This window comes from Ochotona princeps, chromosome 21 (assembly GCF_030435755.1).
Source record: "Ochotona princeps isolate mOchPri1 chromosome 21, mOchPri1.hap1, whole genome shotgun sequence".
Lineage (NCBI taxonomy): Eukaryota > Metazoa > Chordata > Mammalia > Lagomorpha > Ochotonidae > Ochotona > Ochotona princeps.
Window position 1 is genome coordinate 18,054,244 of NC_080852.1, and position 18,428 is coordinate 18,072,671.

Here is an 18,428-nt window from a genome sequence, read left to right on the forward strand (position 1 = left end):
AAGTGCTGGACTGTCAGTTTATGGCAAGCTCTCCTAGAGATAAATCTGACAAAACAAACCCCAGACCCAAAAATAAACACGTATATAAATTGGGGACTTACATAGTGCTCCCCGGGGAGCACAGACTGACTCATAGGGAGTTATTTTACAAGGGGATGAAACTTGGCAGTTTGATCCCTTCATTTCCCCTTTCTTTTCTTTGTGGTGCTGTATTAAAATTGGGTGGCAATATTCATAGCTGAGGGAAACTGGAATGTCATCTCTAATTCTTATGTATAAAAATTGAATGGTACAATAGTGTAAAGTATTTATGTATCAAATACACAAATTTAATATACTTCAGGGAATTAAATGTTAATAAGGTAATTAATTTGAGGAACAGCTTACATTTATTTAGCTTTTATAAGGTTCTAGTCACTGTTTAAACCGTCCTGTACACTTTATCTTACTTACTCTTCTCAGTGTCGCAATGAATCAATAATGATTATTTTATCAATTTTAAGAAGTGTTTGATAGTAAAGATATTGATAATTACAGGGGAGAGAGAGAGAACCCATTTGTTGGTTCACTCACCAAATACCTGTGACAGCCAGGATGGGACCAAGACTAAAGCCAGAAGCTGAGGAGTCTGTCCACATCTCGCCCGTGGGTGATGGGCATTCAGCCACCATCATTTTCTGTTAGAGTCTGGGTCAGCAGGAAGCTGGGGTTGGAAACCAAGGAATGTACAATTCCAGGTACTTCCATCTGTGATGTGGGCATCACAGCCAATAGCAGCAACACCCACTCTGATATGCTTGTGTGTGTGTGTTCCAGGTAGTGGACAGAGGCCCTAAGAAATAAAGCAAAGCGAAGCATGCTTAGTAAGCGGCAGAAGCAGAGTAGAAACATGTAATACTTGACTCTGGGGTCTAAACTCTTAACCACTGTTCTATGTCATGTTTTTCTTCAACATTTATGGAATAAATTGAGAGTATGATGAAATTCCATGAATGCATACTCAGGCAAGTCTATATGAGATATGTAGGTGGAATGTTTACTCTCATAAATTACTTGCAGATTGTAGACATGCTCCTTCGTTTATTGCTAGAAAACTTCTTTTAAATGTATCTCAATATCAAATTTACCATACTAGTCAACTAAAGCTTCTCTGTAACTGTTGAAGCAAATGTTTACTAAATATTTGGTTAACGTTAGTGATTTTCGATTTGTAACGATGTTATTCAAAAATGTGACTTTGTGCTGGAAGGTGTCTTTAATTGCACATTTATTGACTGTGGGGGGATGTAATGTGGATTCTGCCATTTTAATTAACTGTTCCTCCTCTGACATTTCATTACTGGCTTTAGGAGGATAGTGGATAGCAGACAGTTACCTGTCAGAAATGAAGTGAAGATGGAGAAATGTTACAGTTGCCTTGCTAATTGGAGAGGAAAGCCAGGCAAAGCTGGGAAATAGCTGTTAGCTTAACATTTTAATAATATGGCCTCATAAACCAAGGATTCATATTTTGGGGTAATATTTTTAAAAAAATATAAGCTGACAAATCAATTAAAAAGACTAGAGAATTCATTGACTTTGACTTTTACAGTTTTTATATTACAAAAAAATGAATCGTTTTTCTCGTGCAAGTGGGCAGCCCCTAGACATCCTGTATCTTTCCCTGAACGAGTTTTTGAGGGTGTTCTGTGTGTCAGAAGATGTGAAGAGTAGAAGAAATGAGTCCCCATCTAATATTGGGCTCATTTGCCAAGTATCCAGGGCATTTTTTTCTTCTTTCACTCCCTTCCCTGCTTCCTTCTTACCTTTCGCCTTCCCTCCCTTCCTCATTTTCTTCCTTCCTTCCTTTCATGATTCCACTCATCCATCGTTTTCTTCTTTTTTTAATGGTAAAATCCAGAGAGAACACTTTGGAGTTTAAACATACTTTCTATATTTGGTGCCCACATAGAAAGCTGAAGTTATGAAGGCTGATTTTCCATCAATTATGCTCAAGCAAGTTGGAAAATAATCACCTCTTTTGATGCCTGATGAAAATTTACTTTATCCCCATGAGAAATCTATGGACTGTCCTCTGGGGACATTTTCAGATCCCTCCATGGCAGGTGAGCTTACTGATTTGTTTTCATGTTGTGGATTTCAGCCTTCTACACTGTTTTTTAAGGTTTGTCTTTTACATAATGAATGAAGACTTAAGCGGGTATTTATTACCAGATATCTCCCTACTGCAGGCAGTGCCTAGAGAAGCTTCCCCTGTGTTCAGCTTGCAGGCCTCATTTATTTTCTTATGCTTTTGCTATGAGCAGAGCCTGGCCAACTAAGTTATTAAATACTTTTTATTACACCAGGGTGTCTTGGCATATCAGAGGCTAAACTGGAGAAATTGGTGTGGATGGGAAACATGTCCTTCCACTCTCATAAGCTGCCTCGGATGGACCTTGGGGGCTGGGTTGTTGGGTGTGTATCAGCAACAGAACTCTCTGGAAGTAAGACCATTTATTTTATTGAAAAAATGAAGCTCATTGGGCTTAAAGAACTCACCCAGTTGGAGAATGGTGAGCTTAGGCTTGCATGTAAACTGTCTGTTTCCTGTTTCTCTATAATTGACATATAGCTAGTTATGATACAGTGGTAGAGATCTAGCCAGCAAATGTTTGAAATATCTAAAAACAGTTGTGTGGGGGGATTGAGGGAGGAGTATCCCCAATTCATTCTTCTTTAGCCTTTTTCTACTCTGCATTGTGTATGAACTTTATGAATGCGCTTCTCCCTTGCTTCTAGCTATCACATTGACCTTTGATTTTCCCACATCATGACCTCCCCTTTGTAAATCAATCTGTATGTCACCCATTGAGTGTTTCATGTGCCATCCGTTTATTCCTGGATCATAACTGATAGAGATGTCTTTAAGATCATTTCTTATTTAAAAACCAGAGTGGCAAAGTAGGAAAGACAGATCTTTCATTTGCTGATTCACTACTCAAATGTCCACAAAGACTAGGACTGAACCAAGCCAAAGCCAGGAGTCTAAAACTCCATCCAGGACTCCCACATGAGTGGGAACCTGAGCCATTATTCATTGCCTTCCCAGGAATATTAGGAGAAGATTAGATCAGAAAAAGAGTGGTGAGCACCAAAACTGTGGTAACCCAGTATGAGATGCCATTGTGGCATTTTTGCTTCTTGTCTTCATGGAAATTGTGTTCTAGAAGGAGTTATGGATAATAAGAGGATGCACATAAAGCAATGCAATGCTAAGTAGAGCTAAGTGCAGTAAGGAAAGTAAGCATCATACAGTGATACAGTGTTAAAGCTAATTTTTTAGATTGGGTAGACAAAGAATCTTTCTTCTATGGGGTAACATATGAGGACAAGTCTGAATGAAGAGAAATTGAGAACAATGAAGAATCTACCTTCCTTGCTAAAGGCAAGGTTGCCTTAGTCACCTAACACTCACTCCTCGTAATAGCTATATGCCAGCATGTTGCACAGCAGCCTGCTATCACATGATAGTTTTCTTTGCCAGGTTTCTGCTAAGCTATCTTTTAGGAAGGGCCCTGTCAAAACTAATCAGTCTCCATGAAAGCCAATGTAGCAAGTGAAATCTATACAGATGGACTCAGACTGACCTAAGTGTTACCTTATTGTTCCTTGTGGTGCTAAATAACTTACCGTGATGACATTAGGTCATTGACCATGCGATAAGTGTAGAAACTCAATCTATTAATTGCCATACCCAAAGGACTTTTCACCCCATTCTTGTCTGTACCAAGTTCTGTTGCCCGGTTTCGCCTGGTCATGCTCTTCTTTAATCTAACACATAGGATCCCAAACCCCTTTTTGGGCTTGGAAATAAGTTGGGTCCTGTACCCAGATCATCTTACTTGGCAGAGTTGTGACAATAGACTTTTTTTCCGAAAAGCATAGCTCACCATGTTAGGGTTTTCTGTGAGTACGCAGAAAGGCAGTCCTGTTTTGGGTCCCCTAGGCTGATAACAGAAGTGCAGGTGAGAGGCTTGTGAGTGTTTGAAGCGCAAGGAGTCCAGCTAATAGCAACAAGACCTAAGATTTTGAACTGGGACTGTGTTTGGTGGAGAAGGGAGAGTCATGGGTGTGTTATTGGAAAAGTGTGAAGGAGTCCAGAAGCTGTCACCCCAAAATGTAGTTCCCAGTATACTGATTATTTCCTGTTAAAGACACTCAAAGAACTCTAGACATTAAAGGAGCCTTTACTACAATAGCCCCTAATCTGCCCAAAGCCTGGAACTGCTGAGGAAGAAACAATTTCTCCTTCCCTCTTCACTGAATATTCATGAACTAAACTCCTGTTGTAGGAAAAAAATACTGGAATTAACAGACTTAGCCAGACTTCTGTCACACGTCAATATCTTCTATTTTGGTCCCATTTGATGTTCTATAAAGAATTGTCTGCAAATCATTGTTCTGCAGGCTTAAGTCTTTGTCCAACCTTTGCATGTTCTTGGATTGCACCAAAGAATGATTTGCTGTCCTGCTGACGGTCCACAGTCTTCTCCCCTATAGAAAAAGAATGTAAGCATCTGCGTACTTCTCCACCAATGGTTAAGCACACTTTTTAAATTTCCCGGTGTATATACATACATTTATTTTATTTGTCTTTTCTCCAGCTAATCTGTCTTTTCCTTATTCCAGCATATCTTCCCTTTGCTCCTAATAATTATGGCAATACTGGGAAACCAGTAGAGAGCTGAAAAGGAAGGAAATTATGTTATCTGATTTATATTTTGAAAATATCATTTCAGCTGCTGTGTGTAGAAGTGGCATAGAGGGGCAAGAAGAGACAAAGGCTGCCTGGAGGAAGCTCCAGCAGGTAGGTGAGCCTGGCTTGAAGCCCAGTATCCTTAGTGGACAAAGTGAGAAATGGAGGGGCTGGTGATGGGTTTTGAGCCAACCATGTCTTGCTTTCTGATTTATTTATCAGTGTGCAGTGCAGTCAAAATACCATTTGTTATTGGCATCTATTTTAATTTCATAATTCTATTTAAGACATTTGTTTCTATTAGTTATCCCTTTATTTGTGATTGTTTTTGAGATGGCATTTAAATATAAATTAGTCATTTAAAATTTGGGTTCTATCTGGAGCAAGAATGTGTTCCTTTGTAAAGTTATTTATCCATTTTGTTCAAAAACAATTGAATTTTTCATTCATTCTTGAATCCTGTTTCAGAAATGTTGTCATTTTCCCACGTGATTATTTGGCAGATATAATTTTTTATGTAATTCTAATTTGGTATTCTCTTCCTTTTAATATCTTTATATTCACTTTGTATTACAAACTTCATCAGACCAATCTATGCCATTATAGCTGTCTTCACCATGGGGAGAAAATGACTAATTGGAGCTGCTTATTGATATAATAGAGCAGGTTGTGACACTTGGCAAGAATACTGGTACGATGGGTTCCAGCTTATGTTATGTAAAAATATTCAGCCATGAAGTATGAACTTGCAAAGAGCATTTTGCAGATGTCTGCAGAATTCGGAAATTTTTATTCTGAGGAAGTCTTCCAAATTAAAGATCTATCTGACTAGTTAGAATTGCAGCACAATGAGGATGGAGTGGTCCAGTGGGTAATGAAATGGCCTTGAATCTTAAGCAGTAATAATTACAACCAACCAACAGTTATAAGTAAAAATTGATGGTTTTTAATCCCACCCCGTTTAAGAGGGAAAGGATCAGTTTGCAGGAAAATGAAGATGAACTTGTGGTTATTTGGGAATTCGTTTAGTATAGGATGGATTGGAATCATGAATGGAAATCTGAATTGGTATGTTGTCAGTGGAACGCAATTTGGCTTGTACCTATCAAAATAAAGTGGCACAAATACCCATTGACATACAGTTAGCCTTGTAGTACCACCAAATGTAATCATGCCACTACACAAAAATCTTTATACAAAAATATTCCTCTTGGGTTTGCATTTAACTGCAAATGATTAAAAACACTTTTAAGTGTCCAAACAAGCAGTTAGTAAATAAATGATAAAATGAACATTATATAATCTATGATATAATTATGGCACCATCAAGAGCGTGCTTTTAAAATTTTATTTTATTTATTTGAAATTTGGGGCACATGGGGAAAAGCTAGCGAGCGAGCGAGAGAGAGAGAGAGAGAGAGAGAGAGAGAGAATCTTCCATCTGCTGGCTCATTTCCCAGATGGCCTAAACAGCTAAGCCTAGGTCAGGCTGAAACCAGAAGCCGAGAACTTTTTCCAGATCTTCCAGGTGAGTACAGCGGCCAAGCACTTGGGCTGTCCTCTGCTGATTTCCCAGGACATTAACAGGGAGCTGGATCTGAAGTGAAATACTTGGGACTGAACTGGTTTCCATGAGATACTAGTATTGCTGGTGAGGCTTAACTCATTATGCCTCAATGCCAGCTCCCAAAATGGTATATTTGATATTTCTTGAAAATAAGTTTACATATGTTATTTTGCATTGTCTTAGAAATTAAGAATATATATATATCTATAGGTAGCTATAATGAAAACTATCTAAAAGATTGTTAATGATATAGATGAGGATGGTTGCTTTTCATTATACTTTGGTTCTTTAGTATGACTTATAATTTTGCGCTTTGTTGTGCTATATCTATTCAAAAATTGCAAATTAAGAAAATTTTAGAGTTGATACACTTGTGCCTTCTTACAATAATATTAAGATGTTGTTGGTTCATTCTGGAGTTTACTTCATCTGTCTTTTGTTTTGAGCATGTTTCCATGATAGTATTTTATAACTCCTTTCACCATATCTTTTATTAGGATATCATTGCATTGACAATTTTATTATGGAAGTGGTAACTCCCTTGTTTATTTCTTATCATGGCTCCACAGAATATAGTTCTACCCTTTTATTTTCCTGCTTTCTTAGCCTTCCTGACCAGGACAACTATTTAGACATTTGTTTGAATAAATGGGAAAATCATTCAAAGTCACTGGTTCCAAATTCCTAATGAATAAATTTATGAAAATGATGTGAGCTTTCTGAAATCATTGATCTGGTCCTTCTGGTCTCTTTCAACAACTTTAAAGATAAATATTAATTAAAGACAAACAGTGTTGTTTATTGCCAACCTTTAAAAATATTTTTAGAAATTCTTTACCACCAACATAGTAAAATGCCATTGTTTGAAATGTGTGGCTGAAAACTATCGTTGCCTTAGACCCCGAGAGAGCTGTTTGAAATTGTATTAATCACTATTGTTGTATGAACAGTAAGAAACTCTTCAGAAACCCCAAAGCTTGTATTGTGTTTCTGGACAAGAGGGAGAAAAAAAAAAAGAAAAGAAAAAGAGAGATGGAAGAAAAATACATTCCTAAAAAGTTAAATAACAACTTGTAAATTTAATTCTCTGTTGCTAAAAAACTAACTCATTATACATGAATGTGTAATAAAGCAAGTGTCTGGCACATTGAGGTGTATGAACTATGTAGTGTGATCAGAACTTCTTTTCCAGCAATGAAGATCGAAATTTATATGTTATTTTTTTTCTAAGCAGCACATTCCATTTCATTTTTATTTTCAAAGGGAGAGTTAAATTTACAGGTTGTTGCTTAAGAATACCGAAAGTGCTGGTTCCTATACAGTGAATAAGTGAGGTTTACAAGTTGCCATCTGACGATGCCTACATATCTGTTTGTTTGTTCTCCCTCTCCCCCAGCAAGGTCTAGTAAAAATTTATAAGGCCAGTAAAAAGTCTTCATTAGTGATACAAGGCTTTATTGCTGGTAGGGATTCAACAAATTGCTTATGAACATTTCTAAAGGGAGAAGTAAAGATGGACATTATGAGGCAGAGAATTCTTTCAAGAACATTGAATTTATAATCATTGCTGAAGAATATGCAGAGACAGTTATTCATGACTTATGCCCTCATGACCCTATTTCCCTGGCTCCTTGATTCTGTTGTGTCCTTCTTGTGTATTTCCTTGGGCCCTCTTTCTTAAAAAAAAAAAATCATCATATTATTGTTTCTGAGTTAGGCTTCCTCACTGTGCTCTCCCTCCTCTTCCAGGGACTTTCTCCCCCATGTCATTTTCTTCTCTATCATTTCAGAATGCATATTGAGTCCACAGTTAGTTAAATTAATGATTTGTTGTATTAGAACACCATTTCTATCATTATCTTGCACTGCTACTTAAATGTTATTATTAGTAGTGTTTTTACCAATATTTCAAGATATGTATGCTTTGTTTCACTGATTATAACAATTTTCTTGAGTATTTCTTATGCTCCCCGTAGGGGATTGCATATAGATGGGTAATTGAGATTAAGTGGATCTTTCACCAATCAGGAGAAAAAAGAGAAGAATGTACAAAAATGATAGCAACCCTATGTTGACTGGTCTCCAAAATCTATTGCTGGCAGATCTTTCTATTTCTGTCTGTGCATGCCTCTTTTCCTGTCAAGAAATGAAGATTTCCCCTCCCTTTTGAGTTTTTTTTTTATTTGCTTTGTTCAATACAAAATGGCAATAATGAAATCTGTCAGTTGACTACTTAGAACTGAAGACAGATGATGATTTTTGACTTTTCTGTCTTGGATCTCAGTACCATCATATCAGGAAGTGTGATCATGTGCAGAATTGCTTCTGGGAAAGACATCATCCAGGACACCAAAGATGTGGAAAGGGGCCCATCTAGCACCTAGCCTTCCTGGTCAACGCAGCTGTGTTCATGTAGGTTAAGAGAAATCATCTCTCACCACACAGTCCCACTTAAGCCCTCAAGGCAACACTCTGTGGAGCAGTGCTGAGCTTCTCTGTAAGCTCTGCTTATGCTGAGAAGGAAAGATTGATAAATGGTGGTTGTCATTTAAGTCACTAAGTGTTGGGGTGATTATTTAAACATCAAACATCACAGGAACACACCACAAATGAGATAAGTTGTGCATTAAATTCTGTGGTCTATGACAACACTTTTCAAACTAACATACATACATAAGTCAGTTGGCATTTTAATAAAATTCCATATGCAGCAACTCTGGTGTGACATTTCTCAGAAGTCTTTACGTGATGCTGATGGTCTGTTGCAGGGTCATGTTTTGAGAATCAAGGGTTAATGAATAGAAGGTCATCCATTAACTCTCAAGTTGCTTAGTGTAGTCAGATGGGCTGTGCCTTTTTTTATTATTATTAAAACCCCTTATCTTGTGCTATGCTTCTGTCTACATAGCAGACTTCCAATTCTAGTGAAATACAGTCAAACAGATGTGCATTTTGGCTGTTACTTGACTGGGCAAGTGTATTTTTTTCAAGGTTAACTTTATCAGAGTAACTTTATATCCCTGGGTATGGTGTTTGTTTGACCAGGATGAGTGCTCTAGGAAAGACAATAGTAATGAAACCAAGTACTTACACATCCCGAGTGCCTTGAAGTGAGACAAACCGATTTTTTTTCTTTCTACCTAAGTTCTCCTGCTGGGACTCCATAAAATAGACTGACAAATGACAGATAAGTAAGAGAGAAACAGCAGATTATTAACATGTGCGTTGCACATGGGCAAACCCAATAATGAGTAACCCAAGGGGCTGGATAGAACTTGGTCTTGTACAGTTCTTCGTAAATACACAATGCATGTTAGAGATGTGACTGGACAGAGAAAAAAGGCTGAGTTTCTGGAGGTGGTAAACTTTGAGAAGGTACACATATGGGGCTATTACAAGACAAGGTGCCAGTTGGTAGTATTCCCTATGGTTGATAACATTCTGAAATTGTTTCTGCTGATTGACTGTAATCTTTTCTGGTGGTTAGAGGGTGTACTTTGACAAATTTGTGACCTGTTTTTAGGTAGTTAGGGGAAGAACAGAGAACTTTTCTTGTATCTATTCATGCTAACATGGCATGTTTCACTGTGGCATATTCTCGCTCTCTCTGTGTATATATATATATGTGTGTGTGTGTGTTGTGTTTCATCTCTATATACATATATATATATATTATTTCAATATTAGATATTGATTAAATCCCTTTAATAACTATGACATTATTGTTATCATTTTACCAATGAGGGAATCAGCTCATGGAGATTCATTTAGTTGCCCGGGTTACTGAATGAGTAAAACCAGGATTTGATTCCAGATGTGATCTGATTCTAAGTCCAAGGTGATATCTGCTGTATCGCATTCCCTCAACTTCACCATGCAACAGGAACCTTGCCACATGTCAGCGTTAGCCCTTCAGATTGAGGGTCTTGTGGCCCAGGTTTTTTTTTTTTCAATGTGATTGTTCTTACCCTAGTCATAGTAGTGTAGTTATCTACCTTCCATGTTGTATAGTTGAGTTGGGGTTATCCTTATGGATGTCCCTGGTATGCTTGTGCATGCTTGTGTTTTACAGACAAAAGAGGAAGCACCTTTGAAACCCATTCTAATTTTTATTGTAGCATTTAAATAATTAATGTCAGCATTTTGTAGTGGTGTTTAAAGTGCTGATATGAGAAAAGTCTTTACCAAAAAAAATATAGATTATTCTTTTAAACTTCAATGGTCTCTTATTTTTGTTGCATGTTTCCTACTGTGCCAAAAATAATTCAACCCATCTCTCTTGGTCTTTAAACTGATTGTTTCATTTGCTATGGCATTTATCAGATAGCAGCTACAACTGCTAGAGGGTTTTTTTTTTTAGTATAGCAACATAAAATCTTTCATTTAAAAACCATATCTTAACAAAAAAAAAAGGACTCTGATATGAGACTTGGTTTGAAATTAAACTGCCAGGACATCTCTTCACTTGGCAGCCTGAAATGATTCTTCTGTGTTCTCTTGAAGGTTACAGCAACCCATGTTGTTAGAAATGACAGTACTCTGTGGGGCAAAGCCACTGCCCCGCAGAGAACTCACCTTAGAATTGACCTGGTTTTTAAGTGCAGACTCCAGGACCTCTCTCCATGAAACTTGATTTATCCGTCAAATCCTTCTCTTATGGACATACAGGCCTGTTCTCTGAAAATCACATGATAATAGTGGTTGGTGATAGCACAGGGGTGTGTGTGTGTGTGTGTGTGTGTGATTTAAATGGAACTTTTGGTTGAGAATAGTACTCATGGAATGAAATAATGAGATACAGGTTTAATAAATGAATAACGCACAAAAGGGTATCATTTAGGCTGTAATGACATCTCTTTGTGGCAGGATCATTTGCTTCCTTGCTTTTTGATAAGGTCAGTATAAATTTTATTGTTTTCTTTAGTTGGGGGTGGTGACAGGACTTGATGAAGACTTGAATCATGGCTCAGAACTAAGAGTGAGTTTTGAAAACTACAGAATCCATTTTTGTTTTTTACCTCACTGAGCTATACTTCAAAACAAGAACTGGAAATAATGGTTTCCCTTGCCCTTATAAATGAATCATTTTATTTATAAGACAAAATTTTTTTTATTTTCTGGTATTTTGCAAGTAAAATCTTCTGTGTTTCTTTTCAAATAAATATAAAAAATTTGATAAATGTAATTTTTAGTTGTCTAAAAAAGAAATTTAAAAAATTAAGAGGTCTTTTAAAATTTTTATTATTTATATTTGATGATGTTTACATAGTTGGCTAGGAGGAATCTAGGTCGAGTTCCAGGGGAGTATGGGTGAGACCATCTTCAAGTTTTCCTTTCTTCCTCTTGTATCTAGGGGAAGGGGAAAATTAGGGGAGAAGCTACATCCAGCCTCCCTGCTGCCCCAGTACTAAGGGATGGGAAATGGCTACCTGATGTCATCCCAGGGTCACCGATATGGGGCCTGCTCTAGGGTTCCACTCAGGTGGTTTTGATAGTTCTGAAATGCTGTCAATCTCACCAATCCAAGGATGAGGAAATCCTTCCAAGATCCACTTGCTGTCACAGTGTATCCCAGAAACTCCATTTGCGCACATATTTGCTGTCAATGCTTGGCTGGGGTAGTTGACCAATTTGTTCTGCTCTCTTTCCTATGTTATGGTACCAGATGTCTGCTACAGTCCAAATAGACTGCCATATCCTCCATGAGCATTTGGGCATGTTGTCCACAGCTCTATCTTAGCTACTTGGGAAGCCCAGTTCTGAAGCACACACTCCACAGTCAGACCATAGATCCTACAATTCTCCCCATGGTTGGAGTTCTGAGTCCAGCACTTTAGCTGGGGGAATCCCTGAAGAATTCTCATCTGAAGTGACCCCAGACCTGACTCTCATGTGTACTTGCCAATACGGGGTCTGACTCAGTCCATCATCCATTTCCGCTTATACACACACTGGTAGTTGCAATTGCTGGGTCAGTTCTGTCTCCAACTCCATCTCTTATGTAAACCAATGGGTGCTGGGGCTCAGCCCAACGATGCCTACCACGCACTTGGACCTCATGTTCAGCAACAAGAGCTGCAGCATAGTCAAAGCGACCCCTGTTGAATTGCACTAGGCTCACTCCCAGCCCTGGTTCCTGTGCTTGCCAATATGTGCAGCAGACTGGTTCAGTCTGTCCTACATCTCATTCAGCTCTCATACACATTGATGGATGTTGAAAGCTAGCTCAACCAAACCAACCCCACTATCCAGCCCACACTCATGCTGTCAAGTACTTTTGCCCTGATTCTCATGGTAACCAGTGAGAGTTGCAGCCCATCAGAGAAGTGCCCACAGTTTCCCTACTGGGCCCACTCCCAGTCCCAGATCTTGTACTTCTCAGGAGGTTCTGCAGTCTTGCCTGAAGAACTTGCCCCCAGTCCTAGCACTTTCCGGCTGATGCTGTAGTAAAGCCCAAACAGCCTGCATTTACTCTGGCCCATGCATGTGCCAGTGGATATAGTCTGGCCCAGCCTGGCTCTGCCCCTAACCCAGCTCACGTGCAGGCCAACGGGTATTGTAACCCTTCCTCGCCTGGTCTGCCCCTAGTTCCAGTACTCATGCTCAACAGTGTGAGCAGTGGCCCAGGAGCGGAGCCTCCCACAGCTCCCCTACCAGGCTAACACCACCTCCCCTGCAACCTCTTGGGTCTCACCTGTGCAACTGGGTGCTGCTGCCCAGTCTGGCATGGCCTACCTCACCTCAGCATTTGCCAATGTTTGCTATACTCTGGCCTGGCTCAGTCTGCCCCCAGTTCCAACTCATGCTTGTGGATGCTGCCACCCAACCCAGCCGAGCCTGCACCACCTAGCCTTAAATCAGACTGGCTGGTGTTGTGGCCTGGCCCAGCCTGATCTGCTTCTCAGGTCTGCCATTGTGTATTATGAACTGGTCAAGTCTGATCTGCCCCCAAACCTGACTCACACATATGCTGATGGTACCATAAACTGGCCTGCCTAGCTTTGGTTCTTGAGCTTACCTGAAGGGCCTGTGTCCTGACAAGGGAGTTCCTCAAGCTCCTCTTTCAGGCCTATTTCCAGTGGCAGATCTCACGCACACTTGTGGTTCCTTGGCCCAGACTGACTTAGCCCACCTCCTCCTTCAGCAGGAACTATGTGCTTTCCAACTGGCCCACACCCATTCCAGTTCTTACTCTTGGGAGTTACAGCCCGATCACACCTGGTCCACACCCATACGCAGTTCTTACGTGGTTCAACATGTATCAAGACATAGCCCAGCCTGTCCTATCACCGCCCTGGCTCTCACAAGCACCATTGGGTGCTGGAGTCTAGCCCAGTCTGGTACATCCTAGACCCAGTCCAGACCCGTGCCATGGAATACTGCAGTCATGTGCAGCCCACAACTCCACCCCCTTTCCAGCTCTCATGCTCACCAGTGAGAATCACAACCCAGCCAGTGTATCTTCTTAGCTCCTCAGCTAGGCCTGTTCCTAGCCACAGATCATGTGTCTGCCAGTGGTTGCTTTGACCCAGCTTGGCATAGCCCATCCCCCTTCTTGTCCTTTGCCAGTGGATGATTCAGGTGGCCTGTCCTGTTCCCAGTCCCAACTCTAACAGGCAGATGCTGCGATCTAACCCTGCCAAGTCTGCTCCCATCCCTGGCTCATGTGAACTTGTAAATGCGATAGCCTAGTCTAGGATGACCCACACCCCAACTGGCCCCTGCCCATGCTAGTGGGAGCTAACAGCTCTAGCTTTAGTATGCACTATTGAGTGGTGGTTGACACTGATCCAAGCTAACTTTTTCAGCTCAGGTTTCCCATATGGATTGGTGCTTTGGTCTGATCCGTAAAGGTCCTTCAGCATCCCCCCACCAAAGAGCTCTGTCTCAGCACCCCTGCTTACCTGCAAGTACAATGGCCTTGTCAATGGAAGTCCCTCAGAAGTAATTCCTCACCTGCAACATATTCCCTTAGTGGTCTTCTCTCTCACATGTTTCCTTACCCCCTTCCCTGATCAATCCATGAATCATGCTGTGGGCAAAATCCCCAGGCTCACTTCGCCTACCTGGATTTGACGCCTCAGGTCTGCATGCCTCCTCCAGCATCATCCTCCAGGCCTCCTGCAAACTCACTTTCCCAGGCCCCCCATGAATGTGCCGCAGGGCTGTGCCCCACAACAGCCTGCTGAATGGCAGCTGTTCGCTCGGAGCCCAAATTAAGAGATCTTAATTGGTTTATTCAAAATTCCAGAATGAAGCATCATTTCATTTCATAGACTACAGTAAGTGTTCCAGTGAGCTAAGTAGGAAAGATTGTTTTATAAGCGAAGAAGGGCTAAGAAACAGAAACGAAGAAAAAAGACTGGGCTTGTTTTCCTAAATTTCTATGCTTGTATGTTGGAGTAGGGGGGAAGAACAATAGAGAAATAACAGATTAGTTAACACCAGGTTACTTCAGGTAAATTTGTAGGGGGATAAGAGATAAAATAGAAGGACTTTATTATCATGATGTTGAAAAAAGCCTGATTGGAAAACTTGACTATTTCCTCTAATTGCAGAAAAGATCATATAACAAGTCAGCTTCTGTTTGGTGTTATGAAACTTTGCCAGTAAGTGATTCCATTTTGAATCTTAGTTTGATCTGTTGGGTTTTTAAGCCAGAGCTTTTTCTAAAATAATGATTTTCTGCATTTTTTATTTGGCAATAGCTTCTGGGAAATATTTAATAGGAACCAAGTTTCATTTCTCTTAAGTTTTGGGAACATATGAACATGTTTGAAACCCCTGTAGAAGAAAATGTCTGGGTCTTTTGTTTGTATGTTTCCCATCAGAAAAGCAAGAAATATCCTCTAATAATTTTTACCACTTTTAAAATTACCTTGAAAAATTGCAAGAAAGCACAGTCTTGCTTAAATCAAATTTTATTTCCAAAGATGCTGTTCTTGCAGATTTCTCAGAATTTTGGATGTCTAATGTAATTTGGCCATTAAAGCCTATAGGTGTCAAAGGATTGCTGGTGGTTGTTTGCCACAAATCATAGTGTCAGAAATGAATACCTTCACAATCATATGAACTGGTAGACAGAAGAGAATTTAGATGGAACTCTTAGGAGAGAATAAGTACCACATGCAAGGAAGAAATAAAAATGCATGTTTGGCCAATGGAGAATATACAGAAGGGCATCATTAACTGAGGCTTTTGTAATGTAAAATATTTTTTTTGTCATTTATAGCCAATTAAAGAAAAAAATATCCTCAAAAATATGTAAAGTGTATCCCATAGTTTGTTTCTTTAAAATCGGTCATACATCTAATGTTAAAGTTACTTTAACCCACATCCTGAAGTATGGGCAAAAACGAAATAATAGCTTGTGATAGATATTTTAAAAGTTGAAAATAGCTTTGGTTCACATTTCTGTTTCCTGCCAGGAAGTTAAAAACAATGATTTTATTTCTGTCTTTAAAGTCTCCAATCTCCTTTGGTTGCTAAGTAGACAAAACTGAATTCAGATAACCATAAGAGAAAAAAGGAGTGGGTGAGTACTGACTCACATAATTGCAGGTCCAGTGACATAGAACTGTCTTGAATGGCTGGGACTGATGCATTGTATCTACTATTTCTACTAGGCGTGAAAATAGGCTTTGTGTCCCCTGAAGCTGATACTGTTTGAAGAATATTTTTCTAAAATATTACAAATAACCATGTGAATACATTGCTACAAAAAAGACCCAGAACTTCAGTTGTAATAATTTTGGGATAAATTTGCTTCTTTCCTCTCCTCACAGCACTTTTTTTTCTCTTCAAGTAATCTTTTTTTCCTCTTCAAGTAATCTTTTTTTCCTCCCTCTTAGTCTTTGAGGTGGAAAATAATAGACATTAAGTTTTTTTAGCGATTTATCTTTTGGTTTGAAAGTTAGAGTTACAGAGGAAGAGCTCTTGCAATTGCCGCTTCATTCCCCAAAGTGCCACAGTCACTGGGTCAGGCCAGACTGAAGCCAGAAGCCCACAGCTTCTGCCAGGTCTCACACATTGGTGCAGAGGACAAAGCACCTGGGCCATCTTCCCAGGTGTCTCTGGCCATTTCCCTGGGCCATTTCCCAGGCTACTCACGGGAGCTGTATCTGAAAGGAAGCAACTGGGACTTGAATCGGTACACATGAGATACTGGCACTTTGAGGCTTGTGTAAGTTTAGGTGGACAAGATGTTAGAAATCTCCTTTCAGCTGCTTCATATAATGCACCCTACTCAAGACCAAGCTTGGTTATGTTTTCACTATGTGCACAACTATGCTTGTGTTTACTTATATAAAGTTAATTTGCATTCCATATTCTTTCCTTAAAGACAACTTGTTGACACATTTAGGTAGATTAAATTCAACAAGTTAGTTATTTTTTTTTTTTATCGAAGAGATTAAATATTTCCAATACCACTGCAGTAAAACTATTTGAAAGCATCCTTTTTCCAATTTGTGTGTGCTTGAATCTGTATGGTCAGAAATAAATATGGCTGTGACATTCAGTCATGTTCACGTATGAATTGCTGGAGACTGCTTTGTTCTCATAGTTTCTAATGTCCTGCAGTTCACATGGTCAATACTCAATAGCTCTGATCCTATATTAACACAGGAAACTTACTTTTATGGTAGTTCTCAACATAAAGCCATAGCCTCACATCTCAGCTGAAAACAAACATATATTCAGTTAAAAATTAAAAACTACATTAATAAATCCCTTATCTGCATTACAAGTAATATCATGCGATAATTTCAAGCATCGTCTAAATAGTATGACTACAAAATGTCTATATTCTTTCAAATCCTCAACAGCTATACTTGAAATATCATATATGGGTCTCAGATTTGTACTTAAAAAGTTCAGTTCTTTATTTTATTTTTATAAGGTGAGAAAATTTCATATTTTTTCATAATACAAATTTATGAGAAAAGGGACACTTCCCACCCTATGAGATTGCTTAGTTTGAGACATCTTCCTATCACTGGGGGGAGTACTGGGCTTCCCCATTGAGATTCCCAAAGAACCACCGGGATTTATGAATTGGAGAGTGTTCAGTATAATGGATTTTTAGTTCCATACTCTGTACCTACTGATGGAGATCGCAGAGGAAGTATTTGCTTTAAATTGAGAGTGTGAGATACCATTCAGGCCTGAATTTTCAGTCTTTGTAGGTAGCATGCTGATCTCAGAGGAGAGAACACAAACAGGGCTAGTTAGGAGGTCCATATTTAGATTTTTTAAGTCCCATGTGACTAGGTATGTTCCAAATATAAAGTACCAACCAATGATCTGTTTGAAAGCATCTCCCTTGTTGTATTTTGCTTCACCCCAAATTTACTCTAATAGACTATGTGGCAAATCATTCCATTGGTTAATACTGGGTTTTGCAATAGAAATCCTGTGGGAATTTGTCAAAATGTCAAGAAGCTGGTTCCTGAGCTTCTTATTTGTCTTTTCCACTTCCTTTAGATTTCGTTGTTCTTTGCCTCTTCTCTGGGATGGGCTGATACAAGATGGAATAATACAAATAAAATTAAATGATTAAAAAAGGCTTCTTGTTCTTAATTTTTTATTTTATATGATTATTTTCCCCAACTTGATATGTTGAAAATATTAAAACTTAAGAACTAGAAATAGGTATTCGAATAGACACCTAAGTACCGTTTATGAGGATTCAGTTATTCACATTTTGTCAGTTGTTCATTTCTTGTATATATGAATATGGATTTCCATTATAGACATTGTGGTATCATCTGACATTTAACCTTGTATCAGTTAAATTCAACATGCAGCTGTGTAACCATTATCACACCTAAGAAATTAACATTCTTTTGATAATCTGTTATATCCAAATGTCTCCATTAATTTCCCTTGTACTTGTCGTTTTCCTTTTTCCTTGGTTCTTTATTACTTTAAAAATATCAATAATTAACATCTCATTTAGTTATTGCACTTTGTTGGACCCTTTTTATCCAAAGTAGCTCTTTTATTTGTGTTTCATGAGTCTATGTTTGAAAATTCAAGCCCGTATCTTCTGGGAAGCCGTGTAAGGTGAGTCTGTGCAGTTGTTTCCACATGATTGTTTTAAAACAGTTCTGACAAAATTCC

General features: G+C 39.0%; 1 long non-coding RNA gene across 1 annotated transcript in view; it reads left to right on the plus strand.

Moving 5' to 3' along the window:
- Positions 1–18,428, plus strand: part of LOC131482873 (uncharacterized) — a 363,322-nt gene that overhangs the window by 284,394 nt on the left and 60,500 nt on the right. Inside the window, exon 3 of the long non-coding RNA XR_009247364.1 lies at positions 4,782–4,849. This is a non-coding gene — a long non-coding RNA (uncharacterized LOC131482873). The remainder of the gene's footprint in view (positions 1–4,781; positions 4,850–18,428) is intronic.